The sequence below is a fragment of the Lycium barbarum genome, chromosome 3, assembly GCF_019175385.1.
Source record: "Lycium barbarum isolate Lr01 chromosome 3, ASM1917538v2, whole genome shotgun sequence".
NCBI lineage: Eukaryota > Viridiplantae > Streptophyta > Magnoliopsida > Solanales > Solanaceae > Lycium > Lycium barbarum.
In genome coordinates this window covers 27,494,071-27,508,434 of record NC_083339.1, presented here as the reverse complement: position 1 = coordinate 27,508,434, position 14,364 = coordinate 27,494,071, and the positions used below count along the sequence as shown (strand labels likewise).

At 38.3% G+C, this 14,364-nt stretch overlaps 1 pseudogene; it reads left to right on the top strand.

Moving 5' to 3' along the window:
• The first annotated feature begins 1,157 nt into the window (after positions 1–1,157).
• The window catches only part of LOC132630586 (wall-associated receptor kinase 3-like), a 76,871-nt pseudogene continuing 63,664 nt past the window's right edge, over positions 1,158–14,364 (top strand).

Here is a 14,364-nt window from a genome sequence, read left to right as displayed (position 1 = left end):
TAGTTACAGTTGGGGTAGCAAGGCTGTAGAAGAAATTAGGTTGCAAAGGTTGTAACTTAATTTACAGTTGGCTCATTGTTGTGGTGAAGTTGTTGGGGAAATCCTACAGATCTGTAAGTCGTTTTGGGTTTTATAACATTTTGAGCCGGGTGGTTTCCACGTAAATATCGTGTGTCCTTTACTTACATGCAGTTTATTATTTCGCAAAGACGCTAGTATAGAACAGGTACAGTAACGTGTTCCATCCTAACGCGAAAATTAGTTACACATAGGATAGGAAGTACGTCGTGCAACCTAATAGTTTCTTTTGAGCTCTCAAGATTCACGAGGTTACAGTATCTTGGAGTCGTTGCCAGACAACAGTACGAAGACACTTCAATACGAATTCATTACTTTACCTTATTCGTTTATTCCATTCATATTTTGGTTTATCACTATTGTTATTATCTAGCAGTTTAGCATTAAAAACAAATTGTTTGAGTATCTTAATCTGCATGTCCTTAAACCATAGAACAAATTTCAATGGTTATGCTAGATTTCAGATTTAGGGGTAACCAAACATGGCTGAAAATACTACATGGGGCGGGTTAAGACAATCCGCACTGCTTGTCATTCCTAAACCCAGACATTACATACTACCTTAATGCTGACTGATCAAAAAATTTGGGACTCAAAAAGTTCAGAAGTTGGACACTGGGAAGAAAAAGTGGAGAACTTACTTACTATTCAGGACATTGGCTTGCAAAATATTTTTTTGAATAATTTATATCGACTGCCCTTTGTCAAATTCATTGCTCTTTGGTGGTACATTATTGCACGAGAAAACTCCAATGTCAACTTCTATATTAGGCAAGTCTTACTGGCATTCGCAATATCAATATTAGTAATATCAAAAGGGATATTGTTGTTCTTTCATGTCAAAAGAATCAAAATCATTGATAGTAATGAAAATTTCTGCAATATTAATTCATAAACCATTAGAAATTAATCTTCTACTATTTCAATAGCTATGTTATCTTCTGCTTAATTAAAGAGTAGTTTTATGTATGAAACACCTTGAAACATTATTTTCCATAATCTTCTAAAAAGAAGCTACAAAGGCAACTACTGTTTCAGCTTGCTATGCAACTCGCCTTTTTTCTTCTTGTTTTCTAATCATGACATTATCCACCATAACCAAAGGTGCGGATGTCACGAAACCAGGATGCACAAAGCAGTGCGTTAATCTTACAGCTCCATATCTATTTGGGATTGGTATAGGATCATGTTGTGCTTTTGACCCAAATTTTGAGATCAACTGCGACATTTCAACTGGTTCTCCAAAAACCCTAATATTTAATAGTACTACTATCCAAGTCCATGACATCTCCAAGTCTGAAATGTGCATATCAAATGTCATTGCTCGTAATTTGTTATTTTGCACGACCAAATATCTATCCTACGTTACACCTGATTTTAGCCTAGAGATAGACCAGGTTTCTTTATCTGTTCCAAGTTACGTATACAGAATAATAACGAACAGAAAAGTAACGACATGGTATTTTATGTGGAAACGACATGGCTCACAAGAAAAAAAACACGATCTACAGCTCTGCAGGATTTTTCCCAAAACTTAACTACAACTGTGAGTATAAGAAAATTCAGATTACAACACTGCAACTTAGGAACTAACTTTAATTTCTATCTCAATAATCTCCCTAGACTGTTAAGCCCCCACCACGTTTTCCTCAACTTGAAGATGAATTTGACAAGTGTTTATACCTATTACAAATGCTTCTAGGAAAGCTGGAAAGGTATAACTCGATAAAAATGTCACACCCCAAACTTGGTGAGGCGTGATTGGGACTCGGTACCTTATTGGGGCCGAGCGAACCAAACAGTAACTCGCATCATCTATGTCTCGAATGGAAAAATAAGGCCAAGGAGGCCAACTATGAATATAATATCATACATATGTATATGTAAATTTATCCCATGATGCCGACGTAACAACTGACAAGGCATGACTAAGCTATATACAAGAAACTGTTCGCAAAAGCCTCTAAGAACATGACCAAAGTATATAAGTCAGGACAGGGCCCTCGACATATCCATAACAAAAAAATACATATACAATCCCAAACTCGGCAATGCTCCAGAAAGAAGTGGAGCTCGCCAATCAAAACTGGTACCTGGAGGCAACCTACTGTGGAGGGTCCTCGTCTCGTCTGTCTATACCTGCGGGCATGAACGTAGCTTCCACATATAAAAAGGACGTCAATACGAATAATGTACCGAGTATGTAAGGCAAAAATGTAACATAATAAACATATACTGCAAAGAAGAAGGATTAGGATCAACCTGGCACTTTTTACTTACCAATGAGAATCTAGTATGCATGTCTCTCTATACTCTCATATATTTAACTACATCTATGTACAATATTGTGGTCCTGACCTACTTATCATCCGGGTGCACATCATAAACCTCTCTTCCAGCATTAAATACCTCATTAGGGATCTTATACTAGCACACTATTCATGTCCTACAAAACATTCCTTAAGAACACATTTCTAAATTCATCAGAGTGACGTAAGGTCGGTAAACCGCCAATTTCCATTATGGAGCTAACATCATTGGCGTATCTCGCCTTGAAGGAACAATAATCATAAGGTGAGACCAACATCAATAACATCTTGAGAACATCAAGAATGTAAGCTTCTAGCATTTCTATGAGAGGAATCATTATGGACATCATTTGTGAAAGTTCATAACAATAGGATCATACCATAAGAAAGAAAGGGATAGCCTTAACGTACCTGGTCGCTCAGTTAGCTACTCAACGCTTAACTTCCGAGCTCACAAATCTACATACAAGGTGAAACATACTAAAATTAGGCTAAGGACATTCTTACACCCCATGTTAAATAGTTTCTAAGTTAACGGAATTCGGGCAACATTTCCCCAATAATATCCACTTCTATCCATCTCCAAATCAAACCCAAACATCATCAACAACATTCCACAATAACAACATCAAGATACAACAAGATAAATAGTCGCAAATCCTTCCCAAAACTTCTTTAAAAAACAGTCCATAAGTTAACAGCATCGACAACCGGAATTATAATCTTCCTATCATGGTTTTCTTCACTTTAAAGCATTGAAATCCTTCAAGGACAACTCAATAATTAAATTAGGAGGATAATAATACCTTATTAGTCCAGAAACTCCAACTGTAACACTTCATTTCCAAGCTATAAGGCCAACAACTTTCTGCCCACACGAGCTTCTACCTTATATTAGCCAGTCTCAGGTTTTACGGCCTTAAACTCAACTTAATTGATGATGGAGAACTAGGAGAGCTTAGAGAGAGTTTAAGGGTGATTAGGGTCTGTTACTATGGAGAAATGAAGTGCTAAAACATAATAGAACAATATATAAACATTCCAGAAATCTCTCCACCGCCTCACATTGACGGAACTGTCGATGTACAATGACGATTCCATCGAATTTCGAAGACCCGTATCTCCCACCGTAAATCTCCAAATTGCAATCTGCCAGTTGCATCGGAAAGAAGACTCGCTGAACTTCAGTTTACAGAGGCTATGCATTACATAACTCCTAATATTATAGGATATATACCTCTCTCAAGTTGGACCAGAATTTCCTGTCAAAAATTCTGCCAAGTTTTTTCAACATTTCGACAAACTTAATTTCTTTGATTCATTTGATCCCGGAACCTTTAGACACTTGCTTGGCACTTGTTAAAAGTATTGCTTAACCTTGTAAGGGTTCCATAACCTCTCCGAGCTTACGTTAATTTACTCACAATGTAAACGACGCGAAAATTTACGAGGTGTAACATTCTCCCCCCTTAAAAACATTTGTCCTCGAATGATAAACTCTCAGAGATCTTATGGAAATTTTGGCAGAACTTCCTCTGTACTTGTAATACAACTAACCTATGACACAGCAATCCAAAATACACAATGCCGCAGGGTCACAACAAACAATAGTAACTTTTTAGCCATACATAACTAGTGAATATACTTGTATCAACATAGAGTAGCTGCTTCTGATCCTGGTGCCTAGCCAAATCGTATATGTGGTTCTGACCACTGCCGCAGCTAGACGCTCCACCTCTACCTCTGCCTTTACTGGCCGATGTCTGAGGGCCTCGTTCTGGGAAGCATGCCAAAGAAGATGAAGTTGCTACTGATCTAGTGGGTTGAACTATATCACCTCTATCACTCATCGGGCAATCCCTCATATAGTGACCTGAAACTCCACATGTATAACATACATCAGAGCCTTGACAACATCATCTAGAATGGGCTCTACCACACTGACTACATCGTGGAGGAGGCATCCTCATCTGTGCTGAGTCCCTCCGGTACTAAAAACCCGAAGCCTTCGAATCCCGACCTGACTCAGAATAAGCCGACCTCTCATAAAGCGGCCTCCACAATAGTGAAGGAGTACTAGTAGCTGAAAGTGGGGGCCTAAAACTACCCCTAACGTCCTCTAACTAACTAGAAAACCTAGCCCTCTTAGGCTGACTCTCACACAAGTCCTCGGACTGTTGTCTCGTCTGATCTTATAGATTCTGAGCATATGCCTGGATACAGAAGATGTCTATACCATCAAGTAAAACAGCTATGGAACACTCATTAATTAGATGCGGCTCGAGTCCCACCACAAATCGATGCACTCGGTCTTCCATCTCTACTACAATAGTGGGAGCATACCTAGCCAAAGAGTTAAACTATAGGCTATACTCCTGCACACTTCTGTTTCCTTGCCTAAGAGTAAAAAATCTGTCTACTCTCGCCCAACGAATCTCTGGTGGCAGATAATGTCGAAGAAAGGCATTTACGAACTCTTGCCCACGGGTGGAGGTGCATTAACCCCTCTAGAAGACATCCAAGTATCATACTAATAAACAGCCACATCCCGTAATATGTAGGAAGCTAACTCTACTAACTCAGTGTCTAAATCATGCATCACTCGCAACGTTCTCAGCATCCCATCTATAAAATTATGCGGGTCCTCATCTGGTTTTGACCCAAAGAACACTGGAGGGTCTAAATTAATAAAGTCTCGGACTCTGGCACTAACAGCTCTGTCACTGTCATAAACCAACCAGAGGGCCATAACGGGTACCCGGAGCTAGCTTATCGAGCACCACTTGTCACACTTCTCCCCAATCTATCTTAGTGGACCACCTTTCTAATTATCAAATAACTCAAACAGAATAAATGCCATTCTCAAAGATAAAACTCGTTACGAAGCATTCTTCGATTCCACCTCAAACATCTATATGAACAAGCTTGCAAGGCTACAAAATGTTATACAGAATATACACTAATAAGGTCATGAAATATCTACTATCCACACATGTCTACGAACCTCTAACTGGAGTACTGAAAATTATAAGGACGAGACAGGACCCCTCCATGCCCCAAATATAAACACAAAAGAATATACCAATAAACTGCAACTCCGGAGTGGTGGAGTGCTCCTGTATATCTGCTGATAAAGCTCCAAGGGATCTGGACCCTCTCCCTATCTACCTGCGGCTATGAACGCAGTGTCCATAAAAGAAAGGACATCAGTACGAACAATGTACTGAGTATGTAAGGCATGAAGAATAATATAATAAAGAAATAAAGAAACGTGAGATAAAGAGAACCTGCAACTGACTGCCTCTAGGCGAAGCCATGCATGCTAACTTTCACTTTTAAAACAACATCATAACATATATATATATATATATATATATATATATATATATATATATACACACACTTCCCGACCATATGGGTACAGTGTACTCATCATTAGCCGGCGTCTGGGCCTTCCGCGTCCGGGGTAACCATCTCATGCCGCCCACTAGTGGTGTCTGCCCTGCCTTAAAGGCACAGTGTTATTATCATTATCCATAAGCCGCCCACTACGCCCACCGTAGTGGTGTCTGCCCGGCCAATTAGGCCCGGTGTAATCATACATAAAAATAAGCATGCATGAGAGCCTAATTAAAAGCTGCAATCTATCAGAGTGACGTAAGGTCGGTAACCTCCGATTATCTTATGGAATAATCATCATCACTATATCTCATCCCGAAGGAACAATTCATAAGGTGAGATCAACAACAATGAATGAAATCAAGGAATTCATGAAATAACTCAATAATCTCACAATAGCATCAAAACCATAAGCTTTGGAATTTCTAGCATTAAAATCAGCATCATCATGTTCAACAGAGAAAACATCTCATCTTTGGTATCATAAGAAGCTTTTAACAATCATAAACTTCTAGCTTTTGGACATAAGGAGGTTATGGAAAATATGGATAGAATCATAACACAGGAATCATGCCTTTGAAAGAAAGAAACTAGCCTTAACATACCTTTTGTCTTCTTAACGACTAAACGTTCTCCTTTCAAGCTCACGACTCTACATTCAAGAGGATTCATACTAAGGTTAGGTCATTGAAAGCATGATTAAGTTTAAACTAAAGCAACTAAGAGCTAAAGGAATTTGGGCAGTATTTCCTTTGTTTCATTGATTTTCTCCATATCATAGACAACTCCCAAACATCAAAGCAACATACATAATATCATAATCAAGAGGCTTCTTTCAAGTTATGAATTGTCCAATCCTCAAAACTCCTTTTTTAAGGTCATTCATAACAATAGCTACAACACAACACCATATTCACTTACATACAATATTTCCTCAACATCATTAGTACCCCCCTCAACAAGATTATTCTCATAGCATACTAAGAATCATGACTCAAGTTAATTTATTACTCAAAAATATCATTAAATCCATATTTGAGCTTCATCTTCTACTTTCTTCCCTCATCAAAGTTATTCAACAGCCAAATACTCTTAATAACATGAAATAGATGTAAAAACAACTCAACCTTTATCATATAAAGATGAACTTTGGGTTAAAGTATTTCACTTGAATGAAACCCCAACTTCAATACCAAAGAAAATCTTGAATTCTACAAACCCTAGTGAGTCTTCCCACACTTGATTCTCTTGATTCTTTCTATTTAATCTTTGATTTCTCTTGGGTTTGGGTTAATATGATAAAGGGAAGGTTATAGAGCTTTCAAGACTTGGGGGAAAATGTGGGAAATGAAAAATAAGAACAAGGGTGATCTATATATAAAAAGAGAAAAAAAGTGACCCGACCCGATTATACGGCCACTTATACGGTCTGTATAATTTTATTCGGTCTGTATAAATGGTCGTATAATCCCACCATGGGATAACCCCTCTCTAGAATGGTTATACGGACCGTATAAGTGGTCTTACAACCCATTTTTTTTCCGAACTTGCTTTCGTTGATTCGTTTGACTCCCAATCCTTGTGGAACTCTCTTGGAACTTATATAACACTTCATTAACCATCTAAGGAGCCCTATAGCTCCTTCTCAAGACATTTCTAAATAAACATTAGCTCGATTTATGCGAAATCTTCATAAACAGAACTTACATTTCACTTCCCTCAACGAATTTAGTTCCACCGAGTCACGCGACTTCAAAATCTTGTAGTACGCACTTAAAGCTATCAAAAACTCCCCTTAACTTCATAAGGACTTCATGTTTAGCTTAACCATGCGTTAGTCTATTAACCGCGCAACAACTCGAAATTCCCGAGATGTAACAATCACCATGACCCGTACCCTGACGCTGAGCTTGAGTGGCTACTAACTGCATCAACAACCGAATAGCCTCTCGCATCTCCTAACCCGAGGCATCAGGTGGTGAAACTGGGGGTGCTAGAGCTCCTATATGCTTCTCTGGAGCTGGCGGGGTATAAGGGGTCCGATATGGAACTTCATTTTAGGACTCACCTTCCCCAACATCATCAAATGGTGCCCAACCAGTTCTCCTACCTGCCACTGACTTTCCCTCCTGGGCCGCTGAAGGTTTCCTCGTCACGGGCAATACTGAAATCATAACATATGGTCAGGAAAAAGGAAATCCTCATAATATGGTTCTATCACACGATCTAAGATATGAAAGAAAGGAAATCTTACTAAATGCCTTGCAACCTACTGTTTATAAATGTGGTACACTGCAAACTATAAACAAGACTCTGCTAGACGTGGCTTACAGACAACCCTAGGAAACACCTGCTCTGATACCACTTTATCACACCCCCACCTTGGAGAGGCGTGATTGGCACCCGACACCTTACAGGGACCAAGCGAACCAAACTGTAACTCGCATCATCTATATTTCGAATGGACAAATAAGACCAAGGAGGCCAACGGTGAATATAATATCATGCATATGTGTATGTGTTTGTACAATGGGCCGACGATGCCGACATAACAACTGACAAGGCATGACTAAGTTGTATACAGGAAACTATCTGCAAAGCCTCTAAGAACATGACTAAAGTATATAAGTCGGGACAGGGCCCCCGACATACCCATAACACAAAAACACATATACAATCCTAGACTCGGCAATGCTCCAGGAAGAAGTGGAGCTCACCAATCAAAACTGGTACCTCGAGGCAGCCTACTGTAGAGGGTCCTCGTCTCGTCTGTCTATACCTGCGGGCATGAATGCAATGTCCATAAACAAAAGGACGTCAGTACAAATAATGTACCGAGTATGTAAGGTGGAAATGTAATATAATAAACATATATTGCAAAGAAGAAGGATAAGAATCAACCTGGCACTTCTACGAATGAGAATCTAGTATGAATGTCTCTCTATACTCTCTTATATTTAACTACATCTATGTACAATACTGTGGTCCTGACCTACTTATCATCCTGGTGCTATCCGCCCAACTGATCAGTGGGAACTGGGTAACCGGCCGTAGGACGGTAGTAACTGCCAATCCGATTATCGCCCGATCGTAGAGCGCAACTACCCGACTGATCAGTGGTAACTGCCCAACCGGCCGTAGCTCGGTGGTAATAACTTCCCAACCAGCCATAGCATGGTGGTAAATACATATCTGCCCGACCGCCCATAGCTCAGTTGTAATTGTGATACATAATCTACCCAACTGGCTGTAGACCAGTGGTAAATATAATCAACATCATAACCAGACCTCTATGAGTAATCTTTATGCACTTCTCATGGTCATCACATATCCGTTAATGCCTACATGATCACATAAGACTAATAAGCACATTTCTGGAAGATTAGGACTTCTTCCCGATTAACTAAACCTTAACCAAATCCTAAGATACATCATAAACCTCTCTTCTAGCATTAAATACCTCATTAAGGATCTTCTACTAGCACACTATTCATGTCTTATAAAGCATTCCTTAAGAACACATTTCTAAATTCGTCGCAGTGACGTAAGGTCGGTAAACCTCCAATTTCCATTATGGAGCTAATATCATTGGCATATCTCACCTTGAAGGAACAATAATCATAAGGTGAGACCAACATCAATAACATCTTAAGAACATCAAGAATGTAAGCTTCTAGCATTTCTATGAGAGGAATCATTATGGATATCATTTTTGAAAGTTCATAACAATAGGATCATGCCTTAAGAAAGAAAGGGATAACCTTAACATACTTGGTCACTCACTTAGCTACTCAACGCTTAACTTTCGAGCTCACAAATCCACATACAAGGTGAATCATACCAAAGTTAGGCCAAGGACATTCTTAAACCCCATGTTAAACTAGTTTCTAAGTTAATGGAATTCGGGCAGCTTTCCCTTATAATATCCACTTCTATCCATCTTCAAATCAAACCCAAACATCATCAACAACATTCCACAACAACTACATCAAGATACAACAAGATAAACATCCGCAAATCCATCCCAAAACTTCCTTCAAAAACAGTCCATAAGTTAACAGCATCGACAACTGGAATTATAATCTTCCTATCATGGTTTTCTTCACTTTAAAGCATTAAAATCCTTCAAGGACAACTCAATAACTAAATTAGGAGGATAAACATACCTTACTAGTCCAGAAACTACAACTGTAACACTTCACTTCCAAGCTACAAGGCCAACAACTTGCTGCCCACACGAGCTTCTACCTTATATTAGCCAGTCTCGGGTTTTACGGCCTTAAACTCAACTTAATTGATGATGGAGAACTAGGAGAGGTTAGAGAGAGCTTAAGGGTGATTAGGGTCTGTTACTATGGAGAAATGAAGTGCTGAAACATAATATATCAAAATATAAACATTCTAGAAAGCTCTCCACTGCCTCACATTGACGGAACCGTCGATGCACAACGACGGTTTCGTCGAATTTCAAAGAACCGTATCTCCCACTGTAAATCTCCAAATTGCAATCTGCCAGTTGCATTGGAAAGAAGACTCGCTGAACTTCAGTTTACATAGGTTATGAATTACATAAATCTTCATATTATAAGAGGTATACCTCTCTCAAGTTGGACCAGAATTTTCTGTCAAAAATTCTTCCAATTTTTTTCAAAATTTCAACAAACTTAATTTCTTCGATTCACTTGATCCTGGAACATTTAGAAACTTGCTTGGAACTTGTAAAATTATTCCTTAACCTTGTAAGGGTTCCATAACCTCTCCAAGCTTACATTAATTTACTCACGACACAAACGACACAAAAAAATTTGAGGTTTAACAAAAAATTCGTAATTCAAGATTCTTGACTTGAAGATTGTAAGTCATTACTCAATGAAATAGGTTCTTCAATCTTGTCCTTCGTATCAGGTCGCACTTCAGGAATCAGAGGTTGCAAATATTGTTTTTACTTTATTTGCTCAAATTCTGCTTTCTCTTTAGGTAAGTGTGTAAATTTCTTCCAAAGAGGACCTGCATATATATAGCCTTGGAAGAGAAGTAATTCAGCTGAACACAACACCTGCTTGATATGGCTCAAGAGGAGAGATAGTATTTGAGTTCACTTCAGCTTCATGCTTGTCACACGACTTCATATATGCACTTTAAGAGTCTGATGTTTATCTTAGATAATTCTTCCAAGGACGCCTATATCTTGTCCTCCAAGTCCTTATATCGTAATCTTTTCATCCAAGAGTTCTACTCGCAGCAGGACTCTGAGATAGAACATGTTCATGGACCCAGAGGCGGACCTAGGATTTGAGCGCAATGGGGGTACCATTATCTTTAGTGTGCCAATTACTAGCGACAAAGTTAGGTGTGCGACTCTTAAACACCTTATCGATTACAATAACAAATTACAAACTTCAATATTATCAAATATAATTAATTTGGTACTAATATAACAAAAGTACATCATCAACTCATACTTGAACTCGATGCGTTTTCATTTGAAAAATAAAAACAAACTTGACTTTTCAAGACCTTAAGTTGATTGTACAAAATCCCAAATTTAAGAATATGATAAGATTTTAGGGCTTAGTATAAGATAATACAATTTTTAATTAAATTAAATCTATAAAGTTATTTATTCCTCAATCCCTAGTAATTAAATACTATTATATACTTATATAATAAGTAATCTACATTAATCACTAAAAAAGAAGGGAAAGCTTTACCGTAAGAGAAGTTTGATCACTGGCTCAAATTCGATTGCAGGAGAAATTAAGGAATATCGATAATAGATTCGACTATGGGTGACATTCCTAACTTAGTGATGAGAAAACTTGATAATGGAAGAAGGGTTTGAGAATGCAGAGAGCCAAAGGAGTTTCTTTTTGCTTATTACATTGGAAAAAGATGAGTGGGAAGTGGGAAAAAATCTTTTGGGGGAGGGTTTTAAAGAAAAAGTAAAATGGGAGGGGGACTAAATAATAAAAAGATAAAAAAAAAATTGAAACTCTACATTAAACACAGGTTTGTACAGCAGTTTACCGCACACATTTTTTAAAAAAAATTGTAGGAGCCGATATTCAAACTCGGGTCACGACCAGTAAGCATCAACGCAGGGGCACTCCTACGAGTCCGCAACTTAATTGACCCACAAAGTGTGGGTTGGAACATAAATACCGACTAAAAAATGTGACAAAACTACCTTTTGCATAGTAAATTCCTGCGCAAAAGGACTTAGAGCCCGTTTGGATTGGCTTATAAGTTGCTTATAAGTTATTTTCAGGTTTTTTTAGTGTTTGGCTGGCCAGCCTAAAGTCATTTTGTGCTTAAAATAAGCTCAAAAAAATAATTTGGCCCATTTGACTTAGCTTATCTAAAGCATCTTATAAGTTGCAAACAGCTTATAAGCCAAAAAAAACAAGTTAGGCTACCCCAACTTATTTTTTTTTAGCTTATAAGGTGTTTCCAGCTTATAAGCTGCTTAAAATAAGCCCATCCAAACAGGCTCTTAAACTGTAACGACACAGTTAACTCCTTTTGCGCACGAATTTACTGCGCAATAGGGGTTTATATAAACCCCAACACTTGGCCATTTTCAAGTTACTCTTCACCTCCTCCATTTTCACTCTTTCAACATACTTTACCACCCCCCCCCCCCCCCCCCCAAAAAAAAATATCATGTCTCAAAGCTCTGAAACGTCAAAATCTGCTATAGAACCCGATATTTGTGAATGTGGTTATTATTGTAAGCTAAAAACATCAAAGACCCAAGATAATCCGGGTCTTCATTTTTGTCTTTGTAAATTGCTCGAAGTAAGTATTTTTACAAGTTTTTAGGGTTTAATTTTTTTTCACATTATCTAAATATTTTACCTTCAAAAACTGATTTTCTTGTAATGTTTATAAGATATGAATGGTTGCAAATATTTTCAATGGGAAGATAGCATTCCCGTGGATAAAAGGGTGGCAGTGAAGTTTAAAAAGCCTCTTGTTGATAGAGATACCGCGAATTCACGTATTATTAGAGATTCCGTGAAGTTTGACTTGCAGTTTAAGCTTATGGAAGCTCAAGAAAAAATTGACCTCTTGGAGGTCTTGGTAAAAGAATCCACAGAAAAATAAGGTTTTTTCAAGGCTAACCTTAGAGACACTCAACATGAGAAAAATACTGTCACGACCCGACTAAGGGCCATGACGGGTACCCGGGGCTAACCACCGAGCACCACTCATTCTATTACTTATCATACTTACTATACGGTTCTTCATTACTCTTGTGCTCATAATCATAGGAAAACCATTTTTCATTTGGGAACATAATTAATTTTATATACATAAGCCCATCGGCTATCAAAATAATAATATAGATACAATAGAAACATCGTGAGGCCATACTACCCACACATGCGTATCTACGAGCCTCTACTAGAGTACTAGACATATGGACGGGACAGGACCCCGTCGTGCCCAAAACATATATGTACACAAAATAGTGAATCAATGGCACCTCCGGAATAGTGGAATGCTCTCAAAAGTCTGCTTATCGGCTTCTATAAATCTGGGTCGCCTCCCTGTCTACCTGTGGGCATGAACACAGCGTCCAAAGAAAACGGACGTTAGTACGAATATTGTACTGAGTATGTAAGGCATGAATGAAATGAACATAATAGAGAAATCATATGACATAAGATGAAGACATAACCTGCGTAACTATTAAGGGAAGATACCTTTCATGCCTATAACATATATAATCACAGTACATGTATTATCATAGCACATACATCATCGTATCATACATATATCATAATAATGTATCTGCTCATACACATTAAACATTATTCGTATTCGGCCACGTAGTGGCTCGACAATATCACATACATATCTTCCGGGCTTTTCATACATATATCATATATATAATCATAGTGCATGTATCATTATAGCGCATTCATCATTGTGTCATAAAAATCAACATCGTTAACCCGCGACCGGGTAACCATCATATGCCGCCCACTAGTGGTGATCATGTCCGGCCTTCTACGCGCGGTGGAACCATAAGCAGCCCGCCTTAGCGGTGACATGTCCGGCCAACTAGGCACGGTGGAATCGTAAGCACCCCGCCTTCGCGGTGACATGTCCGGCCAACTAGGCACGGTGGAATCGTATCGTCATATAATCAATTATAAACTCATCATTATTACGCATCTCATAGGCATATCGTAGTCTTATCATAACTTAACATCATTATACATTTATCATCGTCATCATTCTCATCACATATATCTCATGAGCTTATCATAACTTTTAATAAAGCATGCATTTGAATTTAAAGACAATCTATGAAAATCATATCATATTCGTAGCATGAACTTCGTAAAAATGTCGCATGATAGACTTTATAATCTCTAAACTTAGGCTCATCATTACCATCATCGTATATACGGCATATCTCTTACCTTTATATCATATGGAACCCCCTATGAACATAGACTCGTAACTTTTCAGAACATTGGTCATACGACATGCATTGGAGCTTATAGACAATCTATAACAATGTCGGGGTGACATAAGGTCGAGAACCCCCGATTCCATTATGGAG